General features: G+C 43.0%; 1 protein-coding gene and 1 long non-coding RNA gene across 6 annotated transcripts in view; one reads left to right on the top strand and one right to left on the bottom strand.

The window, feature by feature from the left end:
- The window catches only part of LOC142827782 (uncharacterized), a 71557-nt gene that overhangs the window by 7158 nt on the left and 48898 nt on the right, over positions 1-15501 (bottom strand). For 2 of the 4 annotated variants that reach the window (XR_012902538.1, XR_012902536.1), the window contains one exon: positions 1996-2071. The exons of the other annotated variants lie outside the window; for them this stretch is intronic. This is a non-coding gene — a long non-coding RNA (uncharacterized LOC142827782). The remainder of the gene's footprint in view (positions 1-1995; positions 2072-15501) is intronic. 4 annotated transcript variants of the gene reach the window in all.
- The window catches only part of COLEC11 (collectin subfamily member 11), a 45375-nt gene continuing 34039 nt past the window's right edge, over positions 4166-15501 (top strand). The window contains exon 1 of one of the 2 annotated variants that reach the window (XM_006112058.4): positions 4166-6675. The gene's annotated coding sequence lies outside the window, so the exon portion shown is untranslated. The remainder of the gene's footprint in view (positions 6676-15501) is intronic. The other variant, XM_006112057.4, reaches the window with a different exon arrangement.

Here is a 15501-nt window from a genome sequence, read left to right as displayed (position 1 = left end):
AGTGCAACAAAAAAGTGATCTGCTTTTTCGAAAGATAGTGTCAAATCAAGGTGGTCACTATCTTGCATTTCCATTGTGATTACTGTCGATGGAGTGGCCACCACAGCACCTGTGCTTTTTCCTGGAGGCCTCTTCTTTTGAAAAAACACACTCTTCGGCAGGGGTCGACAAATTATGGAAAACCCTACTCGCCAGAAAAAAAGGGACACGCCATCCTCCCCCACAAAAAGTTTTTTTAATGGCATAAATTCCTAATAAGAATAAGAACAGTAATTACTAATAAGTTATTAATATCATCCAGGTTATTAATAAATATCTTATAAACTTCTACTTTTTTTCTCTGCTGCCATGTCTCCCCCTTGCTCCATCAGCTCCCCTGGTGCCTGCTGCCCCCCAACCCCTCACCCTCTGTTATCCTGACTCCTGCCCTTCTCACTGCCCTCAGCCTTCCTGAGACCTGCCCCCCTCCGCCAGCCCTTCTCTCCACCCTGTGCCCACTCCTCCAGTAGCCCCACTCTGATCATGTGAGCTACCCCTCCTCATCCCCTCTCCTAAAACCTCCCTCTACACACCTGCCCTGCCTCTCTCCTCTGGTGCTGGTCCCTTCCCTGCAGGTGTCTGACCTTCTGCTTCACCCCCAGAATCCCTTGGCACCTGCATCTTCCCTCACTGCCCCTGCCCCCTTTGTTTTCTTTTTCCCTGATACCCACCCTCTCACCACTCTCTGCCCCCATTCCTCTCATGCCCCTGTGCCCTCACAGATGCCTTGCTCCATCCCTGTCTTTCTCATGCCCACCCCCTCTTTTAAGCCTTCTCCCAGCACCTCCCCCTTCCCTGTAGCCCCCAGTGCCCTTACCCTCTCCTCTCCCAGCAACACCCTGACCCCCTTCCCACTGACACCTCCCCTCCTGCCCTTTTCCTCATTGTCTGCACTTGGCCCCCTGGCATTTGTCTCTCCTGCACCCTTGGTACCTTCCCCTTTCTTCTTATTCTTCTCCTGACTTCCTCCCCTCAGCACAAGCCCCTTCCCCATATTTTTCCCTTCCCCTTCCTTTCCCTTCCCCAGGGGCCAGCTCTAGATTGTTTGCTGCCCCAAGCAAAACATTTTTTGCCCCCCCCTTTGTTGTTGTCTTTTACACACGTTTGCATTTTGCAATGTTTTTTTTTTTTTTTCTTTTTTGTCCTGGCATTTTAGCCCTATAAATAGCATTTTCATTCGTTTTTTTCCGTAAAGGCAAAGGCGCTTCAAGTGAACTCCCCCTTTCACTTGCTGCTGGGTCACAGCAGCGTTTTCCCTGCCCTGTCCAGCCCCTCCCTATGGGCAAGCACTCTTTAATCCCGATCCACAGGGGCAGTAGAGTGCCCAGACAGCACAGAGCCAGAGGGGTGCAGGGTACAGTGGGGGAGTACGGGGGTGGCGCGGGGAATGGGAGGCACAGAGCCAGAGGGATGCAGGGATCGGGGGTAGCAGCGTGCGGTGGAGGCGCGGGGAACGGGATTGGGGTCTAGGGGCAGTGCAGGGAATGGGCAGCACAGAGCTGGGGGGGCGGTGATCAGGGTGCAAGGTGTAAGGGCGGCACAGAGCCAAAGGGTCGCAAGGAAGAGGAAGAGCGGCCTGCAGGGGAGGCGGGGGGAACGGGCGGCACGGAGACAAAGTGGGGCTGGGGCTGTGGCTGGACTGGAGCCAGCGGGGTGGGCCCTGGCTGTGTGCCGCGTGCCGCAGCCAGCTCCCAGGGACACGTGGCCAGGGCCGAGCTGTCGCAGCTCTTTAAAATCAGCAGGGCCAGCGTCCTGGCGTCCCCCCCTCACCCCCGCCTCCTCGCGCCAGAGCTGCCCACAGGCAGCCCGGTGGGAAGAATCGCCACACGTCCCCCTTCCTAGCGGCACTGTGCTCCTCCACCCGCCGGCGGCTCGGATGTGGCCGCACCGCCTGTAGTGCAGGCTTTGGCCAGCCCGTCACAACGGCCCACCGGGCCAGTCTGCCCCTGCACTCACCAGCTGGAAAAATCTACTTGCCACAGGCGAGTGCATTTGTCGAGCCCTGTTCTTCGGTGTCCATACATGCCTTTTTCTGGGAAAAAAAAGTTTTTTCAGAAAAAGGCTTCTTCCTCGTAGAAAGAGGTTTACTGCTGTGGGAAAAACCCCTCTATTCTTTCAACTTTCTGTCAAAAGAACACAATAGCCGGGTGGACATACCCATAGAAGTGTGTGGCCCTTGACCAGTGTCCAAATTCTTGAAATGCCCCTCCCCCCCCCCCCCCATTAAAATCTATTGCTCTCCAATAGGCCATACTTGTACCAGGAAGCACCCAGCCAGCTGCTGTGTAGGCACACCTTTAAGGGTGAGATTTATAAAGGTATTTTGGCAGCTGAAATTGCTGATTAAATATCTTTCTAGCTCCAAATTTAGGTATCTAAATACCTTTTTAAATCTGGCCTTAAAACTCTCTGGCTGTTACTACCAATCATGGAGGAAAAGGTTAATGTAAGGGTGGGGAATACTAACATAGGTCAACTTTATCTGTTGGTTTCCTGTTGTAAAATTAGGATACCACCACCTATCCCACTGGGGTGTATTAATGCTTATACAATGTTCAAAAATCCTCAGAGGTGGGGCCTACAAAAGTGATAGTTATTACTAGTTATCCCCAGATTTTTTTCCTTGGCCCTGAATAGCCCTCCATCTACTATTACTGTTGCCATTCTGGTCTACTGTTACAGTGCCTACCTGTTTCTTGCAGGGCCAGAGAACGTTTTGATTAGAGATGTAATAGTATAGTCAATTTACCGATATGCAAAAGCTTATCGGTTAATGCTGTAAAACTACATGTATTTTCCCCCAGTAGATTCTTTAGCAGGATAGTCAACAGCCTGGGCTTGTGCCGGGTCTGGGACCTACCCCTGCTGTGGCTCTGCATTTGAAGTGTATCAGGAGCATGGTGGAAAGGCAGCCCAGCTCAGTTCCAGCTCGCACCAGGTTTGGGAGCTCAGATAGGGGCTGCTGTCACCCTGCACTGCTGCCTCTGTATCAGAGGCAACAGTGTGGGGCAACAGGCAGCCAGTCTGCAAGGGGGAGCTGGTCTTTGAACTGGCTCCCCTCATGGGCCAGCTCCTGCCTAGCATCCCATGCTGCTGCCTCTGATAGCGAGGCAGCAGTGTGGAGTGTCAGGGGGCTCCTAAGGAGTGGGGCCAGAGTGTACGGCTGCTGGCCCCACCGCTGGGGACTATAGAATAGTCAAGTAACTGATAAAAATTCATGAGGTTAATCAACTATTCATTTACTTGATATTTAACTGCCCGAGTTTAGATACTGGCTCAAATAAGGCGTGGCATACACTTGCACTGCCACAGGGTGAGGATGAGAAAGTACATTGTCTTTTGGGCTGTTCACAAAGGCAGAGATTCTGCACAGGCTACAGTTTGCATAGGATGGCAGAGCCACAGAGTTGTGGCCTCTATGCCTTGCTCCTTTATAGGGTTCTGAGTACCCCATAAATGGAGCATTTGGTACTCACTGAAGTACTGAAATTGTATTTGACACATTCTCACCATGGCTGTCATGGTTAACCCCATTTGATTTATTATTTGAAATAATTTCAGGTGGTTGATGGGTTTCTTTCCTTAGGCAGAGCTTTCTCCCTATAGTCAGCTACTGCACTCCATTGACTCAATGGGAGCTTTTTCCCCTGACTAAAGATCACCACTGTCTTTTTTTTAATTGAACTTAGAAAGTGACTTTAAGGGCCAATCCTTTAGCTTATGTGCAGGGTGAACTCCCAGTGGCAACTTAGTTAGAGCATTCTTTAAGTGGTTTTGATAATTTTTTGTCCCTTCTAGGAAATTTGCCTTCACCCCTCCGATGAAGAGAAAAATACTTTCTCTTTACATGAACCAAAGTTATTAGTGGTTTCTCTTTCACTTTGGCTATGTCTACACTACAGGTTTTCTTGGAAAAAAAATATGCTAACGAGGGACTCATTTGCATGAGTCACAATCTCATTTGCATATTTTCTACCAATCCATTTTTGCGTTGGGGTTTTTGCACAAAAACAAGCAGTGTGAATGTTTTCTTTTTGTGCAAAAACCCCCTTTTCTACAAGATCGGTAAACCTCCTTTTTTGGGGCATAAGGATCTTGTGAAAAAAAGGGCTTTTTGCTCAAAAAGAAAACATCCACACTGCTTGTTTTTGCACAAAAACCCCACCACAAAAACGGATTGGCAGACAATATTCAAATGAGATCACGACTCATGCAAACTAGTCCTTCATTAGCATTTTTTGGCCAATAAACCTCGTCTAGATCTAGCCTTTTTTTCCTGGGGAGAAGACTCAAGAATGCATTCTCATAACAGTGCCTAGTATTTCCACTTTGTGCTCTCTTTAGTTATGTCTGTATAATTTAGAAATGTGTATCTGTCTGTCTGTGAGTCTTTGTTCAAGAACTCATAAGTGGTAAAAGCTAGGATTGCCAAATTTTGTTGCAGCTTCCTCTTTTCCTAACTTAAAGCAAGGTCAGGGTTTGGCTGTGCCAAGAAAACAGGAAGTACCAGGAATGGGATTGTGTTCTATATCATGCAAAGGGAGGGGCACAGAGGAGGGATGTGATACTGAGAGTAGCCACTGGGGGGGCAACTGCACCACAAAGATAGTGGCCAACAAGGCTGGGGCTCTGCCTTCTTAACAAATAAGTAGCCCTCCGGCCTTTCATACCCTTGGTGATAAAAATAAAGGCCCCTGGTGGCTCCAGCCTCCTCTGTTCCTCCAAATCCTCAAGGCCTTCTCCTGAAGGACCTGGGTAACACCAGGTAAGTCTTCTAGTGTGTTTATACTAGATGTATACATAGTTGCTTCTCTTTTTAAATATGTCTATACGCTTATTTACTTCCAAATTCCTAAATGTTTCTTTCCTTTGCTGTTAATTTCCTTCAAAATTTTTTGCTTTCCCCATATTACTTGTCCCTCAAATTTGATTATATACAGAAATTTTAAAATATATATGTAATGCTACATTGCTATTGTAACATAATCTTTATAAACTTGGATTGAATTTTGTTGCATTTTTTGTGAAACAGCATTTCCTTAGCCTTCCATCCATCAGCACCACACAGACTTCAGCCATTATAGCAAAATGTCGCCAATTGTCACTGAAGTCTGTGGCACTTCTTATGTAAATAAAGGGACATAGGATTGGACCTTTAACTTGACACTGTAGCTTTTCTACACTTACATTAGTCCTCTGTCTTTGAGCTTTTGCACTGACATAATTTATCATATAGCCAAGTTTTAATCTCTGTAATTATTACTGAAAAATAAAATGGTGGGTTATTTGCCAGGTTCTAACCTAAAGTGGAAACAAAATGGCCAACAGATTAAACTGAAAAGATCTACAGCTGTTAAGAATTTTAACTCTAGCTATACTATTGGAATTTCTGCAAGAAGCCTTACTTTGCAAGTTTCCAACAAATGTGCGAGCCCTTTTTCAGAGACTAGTTAGTTTAATGTGGGCCACAGTTGTCAGCTGTGGTAACAAAGTGGGGAGTAGATTTTTCAGTGAACCTATCTTTGCATATCCAAGTGGCTCCCTATGGGCTTTTTTAATGGTGCCATCTGTAGCTTGATACAGCTTGTGCTGGGGTAATGGGAAGTGAGGCAAAAATGTCCAAGTCACCTTTTATGCCTGCCTCGGTCATCAGTCCAACCAGGGCCAAGATCAATCAGAATGCCGTGGATTTATTCGGCCCTCCTGTGCTACGTGCACAGAGGATAGGAGAGCCAGCTACAATGATTCCCATTGACCAAGTGACTCTTTAGCTGTTCTTTTAGGATCATGAAGGAGGGAAAAAATATAATGCTTAAAAAATGTATGAATTATTTTGTCACTCAAGTGCCTGTATATATTGAAGAGTTCAAGTGTGACAACTGTTTAAAAAGAGTGAACAGAAATAATATAGATCAATCCCATAGTGGTGGTGTGGAATTTCTGAATGTCTCTTCTACACCCTCTACAGGCATGGAGCTTCCCTTTGTTAATGGATAAAGAGAACAGAAAGGTTTTGAAGAGACCAACCATGCAGAGAACTGTGTGTTTACATTATTGTTCAGTGTGTGGAGTGTCTGCCTACCCTATTTTCCTTTATTTTGGCTAAAATATTATTTACTTCTGGAGTAAAATATGTCAATGTTCAAAGAGCAAAGAATGTATTAATTACATACATTGGAATTTGGTAGACACCCTTGATACACCATCTTCTAAATACTTACAGCTGAAATTAAAGCAATGCAGTTGCTTTGGGAGTGTGTGTGTGTATAGTTGTCTGGATCTAAATGGTTACAAGGGGTTCTCTGCTAGTGAAGGGGAGGGGATAGTGAGAGTGCATTCCCAAAAAAGTACATTCCCAAAATAAGTAGCTTACATCACAGACCTCTTCAGTTTTCCCACACTTCTCTCCTAATTATTGTCCCGCAGGACAGCTGATCTATTTCAAACAGGAAGTTGTTTACAGATAACACTTGCAACTGTTCTGTCTGATTTGTTGAACTGTCGAAAAGCAAAAGACAACATCTTTTCAAATTAAAAACTGTCAGATTTCTGTAAACAGCAGCATGAGGGTCATTTATGCAGTTTTCCTGCAGGCAGCGTGTGCTCTGCAGTCCCCATTTTCTCAGCAATCATAAGGTAGGAGAGACTTTTGTGGTTTTACTGATTAGAAACATGTAAGTAGGAAAGTCTGGATCTATGATAGACCTGTCATGTGAGTGGCAACATTCAAAGTGTTATTGACAACTGGTGTAGGTTAGGGGAAGGGAAGAAACAAAGTTTGATGTGCTGTTATCTGAGACATAACATGAGCCTCAGAGCTTGCAAAAAGCCTGTGTGATTTAGCTGACAAGTCCCTTTTTAACTTATGATTGGTTAGTGTCAAAAGTACTTCTGAGCAAAAGATAGTGAATTAAAATAAAGTGGGTTTTTTTTAAGTATTCTAAACAACTGAAATTGTTCGGAATGTGTTTACTAACATCAAAACCAGTGGCTATGAAGTTATTTAATCAGAACGTGTTTTTGTCTGTTCGGCAATTAAATCCCGTATGTTCTAAAGTGGCAAGAGAGAATTGGCTGTGGTTCTTCCTGACATAATCCATGTCAGTATTTAAGACTGAAAATGCTAAACACGTTTCTCAGTTTTTGTTCTGGGACACGAGGCTGTCTTCATCTATTATGAAAGATGAGTTTTTATAATGTAGTCCCAAAGCAAGGAATAGAAGACATGATGCATTGGTGTCATACTGAAGTAGCTTGTAGACTATCCAGTAATGACAGAATACACCAATAAATGGATAACTTAGTAGGGATGGGGTCAAAGGTAATTAGGACTGGGATTAATGGTACGTTGGATAAAGGGAAATTTTATAAAAATTAAAGGTTTATATGTATGCAGTTTATGGATGTGGATATTGGCTGAGAGATTTGGGAGGGGAAAAGTTTCTTACAAAATTGAGTTTCTAATTAGATGAGTTCTTCACCACTTCATTTTTCACTTCTCCATACAAAGAAATTAAACCCTTCAGATTAAATTATTATAATTAATTACTAGTCACAAGTTACTCTGAAAATATAGTTGAAAGATAACAGTAATTTTTTTGAGTGTTTTGATGTTAGATATTTCATGCTTTACAAGCATGGTCATTTAAAGCAGCAAAGATACTGGAGAATGTGAACCAATCATTGACATAAAGAAAAGACCACTGATGCCATTTTTATTAATCTAATTCCCATCATTCTGTGGTATCATTTATTAAAACTACCTGTAAAACATTGATCAACATACACAAAGGTATTGCATTTTTATCTAATAGCTATGTAATCCATCTGATTAGAATTGAAGCATATCAGGCAAAAAGATACTGTGCCTCTGATCCTGTAGTTGGTTGTGAATATTTTTTTTGATAATGTTTTATTTTATAGTAACCTGAGAATGTTTGTAAACTTCTGGGGAAGAGACTGACTTTTGCTGTGTGTGACAGAAAACAGTGCTGATGTTGTTGGTTAGGATCTCTACACACTTTCTGTAATGCAAATAATAGATTAAAGAAAATCTTTCTGACAATAAGTAGGTGGCTTTTGTTTGGTATGGGTTTTTTACATTGTGTCCCTTTAAGAATAATTGTTTTAAGATAATTCACTCTAAATGTGAACATATGCCCAGATAGAATCACGTAAATGAGTGTGTTCTGTTTTGCTGACACTTCTAAATATGCAAGTCATAATCCAGTTTCATAACTTATCCTGTGACTTTGCCTGATGACCAATAGAGAACTGCATTGTGGAAGCAGAGTCCTATAACTTGTTGTAAGGATACCATTCTGAAATCTGTGTCAATTCACGTAGTCTGAAAACTTCATTTTTACTGTATAGTAGGATTGCTCAAGAATTTCAGTTTATATTTTTTAGAGAAAATTGGGAGTTTGACACTTCCATGAAGTGTCTTTTCTGTGGAAAATTATTAGTGGATTTTTATCAGAATATTTTTCAGCCATAACATTTTTGGCTAAAAATGGGAGTTGTAATTTGCTGCAAATCCCTGTTATTCTCTGAGCTGGAATCCCTAGCTGTACTACATCTGCCATACTACATCACCTTTTCTGGATGGATACCTGTGAATTATGGAAGATGTAGTCTAATTGGTGATCTTGGCCCATAGAAGAGAATGAGGATATGAGGCGCATACTACAGCTATCTGGAGGCATTACATCTGTTGATTGTAGTCAAAAATGTTTAATTTTACTAAAAACTCAACCCTTCCTATGGAAATCTTCCACATTCTCTCTCCCCCCATTTTTGTCAATTGGCTGTGTGTGTAAACTGCCTTGTTCTACTCCACAACTCAGCCTACCCATTACCAGCTCCCAAATAACCCAGGAAATTAGCCCAACTCTAGTAGTTAGCCAGCCCCTATAATGTTAGCAGTTGAAAACTTCACCTGTGTTTAGAAATCCAGGTTTGCTCTTATACAGTATCCAGTCCCAATGGTAATCATGGATTCCCTCCTAACTAATTAAAGTACTTCAGTACCAATAGTGTTGAGCATCCCAGCAGCTTTAATGTAGTTACTTTCCTACTTCAGAGTGATTGTGAAGGTGTGATCCGCATTTTACATTGGGTAGGTGAGGGTACTGAGGGACAGATTTTTTTTTAAAGGTATTTAGGCTTCTAAAGAGGCAGTTAGATAATGGGATTTTCAAAAGCACGTAGGAACCTAATTCCCAATGGAGCTTTTCAAAATGTCATGAAGGGTACTATCCAAAAGAGACTTCAGAGTAGCAATGCTGAACATCAGAGCCTCGAAAATTATAGGAACAATACCGTGGTGCACAAAGCTTGAGTTGGCCACCTAGGGCGCGTCTAGATTACATTCTATTTTCGAAAGAGGATATGCAAATTCTTCAGGAATTTGCATATCTTCCAATCACTTTTTTGAAAGCAGATCTTTCGAAAGTGAAAGTAGTCTGTATGTGCGGGGTTTTTTTGGGGAAAAAAAACCTTAAAAAAACCCGCTCTTCCTAAAAACTGTTCACACGATTTTTTGAAAGGATTTTTTTCCAAAAAAACCGCAGCCAGCCTACTTTCACTTCCGAAAGACCAGCTTTTGAAAAAGTGATCAGAAGAAGATATGCAAATTCCTGCATATCTTAAGAAAATAAGGCTTAGTCTAGATGTACCCCTAGGGTTCCTATATAGCACATGGGGAAGGGGGAGGGTAGATGCCTATGAATGCCATCTCCAAAAGCCAGCCTGCTAGGTGTGCGAGATGTTCAGAGGACTGAATGTGCTAAGCCCTGCTCCTCTTTGAGAGAAGCATCTCAGTCCAGACTGCAGAGACTCCTTGTTTTTCTTAGTGTTACATGAATGGGAATGTGTCTCCTGACTTCAGTGGCTTATGCACCTCTTGTTGGGCTCTCCACATGAAACAGGAGAAGAAAGGAGCGGTCCCCACCTCTGCAACTTTTAGCCTAGCAGTTAGAATACTCAGCTGGGATGTGGGAGATCCAGGTTCAATTTCCCCCTCTTTCACAGTAGGGAGGATTTGAACAAGGGGTTGCATAAGTGCTTTAACCATTGTTGGACTATAGACTATTCTGATGTGAGGGGTCCTTCATTCTTTCCTGATGAAACCATTCCATTGTGGATAAATAACAGGCGAGATTGAAAATGGGATAGGACCCAAGGTCTTCTATCTCTCATGTGTGGCCAGTGGCATGGGAATATTTTAAAAAGTGGGGGTCCTGCAGCCTAGAGCAAAGCTGTAGTACAAAGGGCCAATAGCCAGGCTTCTGGGTACTAGGTTCTTGGCTGCTGCCCTCTGCACCAGGGGTTCTGCCACCCTGCCAGTGCATGGTGGGGGGGCAGTCTAACCAGGTCCTTGGCATGGGGGGGAACAGCCAAAAACCCAGTGCATGTGGAGGCAGTGATCGCCCTAGGTGCAAGCCTGGGGGTGCTGCAGCACCACCTGCACACTTAGGTCCCACACTTGTGTGTGGGTGCCCTAATCACCAAGTGACAGCATCTCTCTCTCTCTCTCTGGTTTGACCCTTGTCATTAAAATTGTCACCTAGACCAAACCACAGATCAGATATGCTTCATAAAATGTGTACAACAAAGTGTTAGGTATATGGTAGAAATTGCAGGCTGAAAGGAAAACCAGTGCAGATATTGAAAAGGGGCAGAGGAGAGCTGAAGGTGTTGGTTTTAACCTGTAAAGCCTTAAATAATTTAGGAGTGGATTACCTGCTGGAGCATCTCTCTTGAGGTGCCAAATTACTGCCCTTGAGCACAAGTAACATGAGCTAGAACTTGCTAAATAGAAAAAGGAGGAAGCTGCTACCAGCCGTGGGTTATGTTTTTCTGTGCAGCCATTTGTGGAGGATTTGAGTAGTTGATTCATGTCCTTATTTGCCATGCAGTTTAAGCCATTGCAGCTGTAGAGAAGGGTTGCCGACTCTTGGCAATTGTGATAACTGAAATATTTGGTAGTATTTTTACAAGCCCTGACTCCTGGAGATTCTCTCCATTTTCATATTTGTTTAAAGTATAAGTTTATATTTTTTGGGATTGTACAGATGCTTGCATATATGACCCTCATTCACTCTAAAGGCTCTGACATCCATGACAACCTAAAATAAATTGGCTTAAAATATTAGGTTTTTTTAATCATTCTTTACAGCTTTAATCATGATTTTTCAATACCTGGAAAGTACCAGTTTTTTACACAGCTCTATTCTGATCTAGCTACATGATGAAGAAATAACCTTTATGCCAATTTATGGCCAATATTTCAAAAGTATCCACTGATTTGGCATGCCTTATTGTCTTCAGCAGAGTCAAAAGTTGGTCAAAAATATAACACAACCTTTCCTCTGCTTCATATGTTGTAGAGTTTAGAGTGGGTTAACAAAACCAATAGTTATATTCTCTTTTACAGAAATCTGTAGCATTGATTTACAGAAATCTGTAGCATTTCTCTAGTTCTTTCTTTGCAGCCCATCATGCAAACCTTTTTACATTTAATTTCCAAGCATAACAGTGTATGAAAATGATCTACCCATCATCCTTTAAACAGTTACATTGTAAAATCTCTTTTAATACATTAACAGTAGTTGCTTTTATTCCTCTTTTAAAAATAATTAAAGTTAGAGGCAGATGGGAATCAGAATGCTGGATCTGAATATGTTATACTTTGGAGCTGAATCTAAACTTTGTGTTTGTTCCTCATCTCTGCAGAGTGCACCAGCCCAAATCCCTATTTCTGAAATACCTCCAAATCCTGGGGAAATTTAAATCCAGATCTTGTATTTGGACTTGCCACGTTGGGTTCAACTCTAGTTTCAAAATCAAAATGGCTATACATGCTTTGGAGAACTGAATCAACAATCCAGCAGCTAGGACTACAGTGGCAAATATGTTCATGTTTCTGCAAGTTTTTTCAGGTCTTGAAGAGCAGAGCATATTCACTGTAAAGCAAAACCTAAATTCAAGAATACGCTGCTTTATTCTTCAGGCAGTAGCTCCAGTCTGCCTAGATTTTATTCTAAGACACTTAGTTCTATGACTCTTGTTGAGCAGGCTCATTAGTGTCCATTCTAAAGCCAATGTTAAGACATTCTGGAACAACCAGCCCATTTTTACATGAATTCCCTAAAGACTAGCCCTATACTGTGGCCCTATTCCTATGCTGTGACCTTATCCCTCTTTGGGGTTATGTAGACATAAGTCGTCTGATATGCTGGATCAGGTGTCTATCACCATTTTTATTTGGTTGGGGTTTCTGTCCTTCATTCTGAACTATCGCTCCCCCATTTCATGTGGACAGCATATATTTCAGGGGCAGGAAAACTTAGTTATCAGTCAACGGTAAGGGCACTATGAATGGGAGTGCCATTTGACTCCATAATGAGATGAAAGCAGGCCTCACTCTTTGCTCCACCAGATGCCCACTTCAAGGGTGATGACAATGGAGTCCCCTAAAGAGCAACAGTTTTCATCACCAATAAAACATGAGGGCATTTCACATTTCTTAGGCTATCTGCAGAATGAGGTAGATATCAGTGCCTCACTTATACACAGGTGTCACTTCCAAGTCTTCTCTCACACTCAGGAAGGACCTAATGAAACTTAGATGCCGATATCATTCCTTGACTTCAAAAATATATAGTAATAGATCACAATCTTTTTGCGTCCATATGCTCAGGAGTTCACTCCAGTCACCCAGGATATGGAATATGAAGTGCCTCTGGAGCCTTGCCTTAATCTGACCTCTGATCAGTTGAGCAATATTTTTGCAAACAGTTCTCCTAATCAAGGTCTCTCAGCCCCTGTGGTTCTCTGATGGTTAACTGATGATCTGCTGTTTGGAAGCTTAACTTAGTAGAAATGTTCTCAGTGGTTGGGATAGTTTCAAAGGACACAAAAGTTCTTACAAAAATGAGTTTGCTTCCTTGATGGTTCAGTCCTAGCTCTTCTCTTCCCTTGTTGCTCCAGCCAGTCACTTTATTCCACAATACCCTGTTTATTCCACAATATAAAAAGTTTTTCTAATTACTGCCTCCCCTTTTTTGGTGAGGGAGAGGATGGGGTTATTTTTGAAATTATTAAAATAAGAAGCTTAGGAAACCTAACCACTGAAGAAAGATTGAAAGAACTGGGCATGTTGAGCCTAGAGAAGAGAAGGCTGAGGAAAAATATAACTATCTTCAAACATGTAAAAAGTGGTTATGGAACATGCAAATATCCAAACTGGGTCAGACCACGTGTCCATCTGACCCAATAACATTTCTTTGGACAGTGATTGTTGCCAGATGCCTCAGAGGGAATGAACAGAACGAGGCAATTATTGAGTGATCTAGCTCCTATTGTCCAGTCCTACCTTCTGGGAGTCAGAGGATTAGAGACACCCAGAGCATAGGGCTAATAGCCACTGACGGATCCATCTTCATGAATTTGTCCAGTTCTTTTTGGAACCCAGTTATAGTTTTGACCTTCACAACATCCCTGGTAATGTGCTCCACGGATTGTGTGAAGAGAAACATCCTTATGTTTGTTTTATACATGCTTCCTTGTAATTTCATTGGGTAACCCCCTAATTCTTGAATAATGTGCAGGTGTAAATAGTACTTACTTTCTCTGCAGGGGTTTTCAAGGTTTTCTCAGGGGTTTTCAAGATTTTTTTGTTTTCCTCACAACCCAGTTAAAGAAAATTGTTGATGCCCATGACCCAGCATTGTTATATCTTTTGACTAAAGTGTAGGCTCTAGGACAGCGCTGGGAATGAGGGGTTTGGGTATAGGAGGAAGTTCAGGGTAGGGGATTGGAGTGCCAGGTTGGGCATGGACCTCCAGCTACTCTCACTCAGCAGAGCAGTGGGGGTTCTAAGGCTGGTCTCCCACCTGTTCTGGCACCTCAGACTATGCTGTGCCCCAGAAGCAGCCAGTAGCAGGCCTGAGTCCTAGGCAGAGGTGCACAAGTGGATCTGTGTAGTGCTCTCAAACACAGACTGGAAACTAGCCAATGGGAGTGCGGAGCTGGTGCTTATGGGCAGGGCAGTGCACGGAACCCTATGGCCGCCACCTAGGAACTAGACCTACTGCTGGCCACTTCTGGGGTGCCAGAACAGGTAGGATGTAGTTGACTACCCAATAAGCAGATGCTGCAAGGGAGGGAGGAGCAGGAACCAGTGCTTAAAAGCTGGTTCTCCCCCCCTAGCACCATCGGAGGGGGGGCAGGGAAGGCAGAGGCACAGAGGGGGACCTGGCATAGGACTCAGCAGTCCCCACCTTGCATCAGGTCCCAGAATGCTGTGGCTCTGCCCTTTAAATGTAGTAAGAGCCAGATGGCCAGATAGCTCTTACTACATTTAAAATGCAGAACCCCAGTGGTAACGGAGCCGGCATGAGCTGGGACTGCTGGATCCCATCTTGCACCACCCCCAGGAGCTAACTCCTTTGTGGCTCTGCAGTTTAAATGTAGTAGGAGCCAGACTGCTTGCTTGCCCAGCTCCTAATACATGTAAACTGCAGAGCTGCAGCAGGAGCTGCAGCAGGGATAACGAGCACTCCCCCTTATCGATTAATCGAGTAATCAGTGGAAATTCCATTGACTGCTCCATTAGCTAATTAATGGGTACTTAACATCCCTAGTAGGAAGCCTGCCTTAGCAACCACCACTACTCACCTGGTCACCCTACCGCAAAGCGGCCAGTGCCTAGTATTCCACAACTCAGTACTGAGTCATGACCCATACTTTGGAAACCACTGCTCCACTCCATTCATGATTTTATAGACTTCTATCATCTCCCCCATTAGCAATCTCTTTTCTAAGCTGAACTGCCTCAGCCTTTTAAATCTCTCCTCATATTGAAGTTATTCCATACCCATAATTTTCGTTGCCCTTCTCTTTGCTTTTTCCAAATCTTTTATATATATATATTTGAGATGGGCAACCAGAACTTGCAGTGTTTGAGGTGTGGGCGCACCATGGATTTATATAGTGGCATTATGATATTTTGTTTCTTAGTTGTCTCTTTCCTAATATTCTGTTAGCATTATTGATTGCTGCTGTTTATTGAATGGATGTTTTCAGAGAACTATCCATGATGATGGATCTTTCCTGAATGGTAACAGTTAATTTAGTTCCTATCATTCTGTATGTATAACTGGGATTATGTTTTACAGTGTGTATTATCTTGCACATCAGCCCTCTAAACTCTTTCATCAATGTGTGGATTTTTTCTATCTATGCGTGGAATATTTTTTTGTGTGTACTGGTGCATGTGGATGTGCACCCTCAGCAGAAACAAAAATCTAGCTATGAGTGCTCTGTTGGTCATCTGCACAGCACTTGAATCTATGTTGAGAGGCTACACAAGTGCCTAGCTTACCGGCAACACCAAGCAGGGGCTTGGTCTAGGAGGCCATGTGAGGTCCTTTCCAGTCCTATTACTCTATGAATTTC

This window comes from Pelodiscus sinensis, chromosome 3 (genome assembly GCF_049634645.1).
Source record: "Pelodiscus sinensis isolate JC-2024 chromosome 3, ASM4963464v1, whole genome shotgun sequence".
Taxonomy (NCBI): domain Eukaryota; kingdom Metazoa; phylum Chordata; order Testudines; family Trionychidae; genus Pelodiscus; species Pelodiscus sinensis.
Note: the sequence above shows the minus strand (reverse complement) of the source record. Positions and strands in the feature narration are given on the sequence as shown.